Source organism: Phalaenopsis equestris, unplaced genomic scaffold, assembly GCF_001263595.1.
Source record: "Phalaenopsis equestris unplaced genomic scaffold, ASM126359v1 Scaffold000517, whole genome shotgun sequence".
Classification (NCBI taxonomy): domain Eukaryota; kingdom Viridiplantae; phylum Streptophyta; class Magnoliopsida; order Asparagales; family Orchidaceae; genus Phalaenopsis; species Phalaenopsis equestris.
The window spans coordinates 1,229,630-1,229,914 of record NW_018164957.1 but is presented as its reverse complement, the minus strand read 5'-3'; positions in this window follow the sequence as shown (position 1 = coordinate 1,229,914).

Here is a 285-nt window from a genome sequence, read left to right as displayed (position 1 = left end):
AGTATAAGATAATAAGACTATAGTTAACAATTTAAAGGAAAGGAAACTATATTTTAAAGTGTTAAGAATCTGAAAATTCATTTGAGAAGAAAAGATTGGGGTTCATTTGAGAAGAAATTCATTTGAGAAGAAAAGATTGGGGTTAAATGATGTAAAAGCTATAAAATATTTATAAGATAAGGGAATGATTTGAGTTTCAAATTTAGAGAAATAAAAGTGATGTTCAAAATTATTAAAGGCTATCCAGATATAGTAATCCTCACTTGAAAAAGAAAAAAGAAAGGA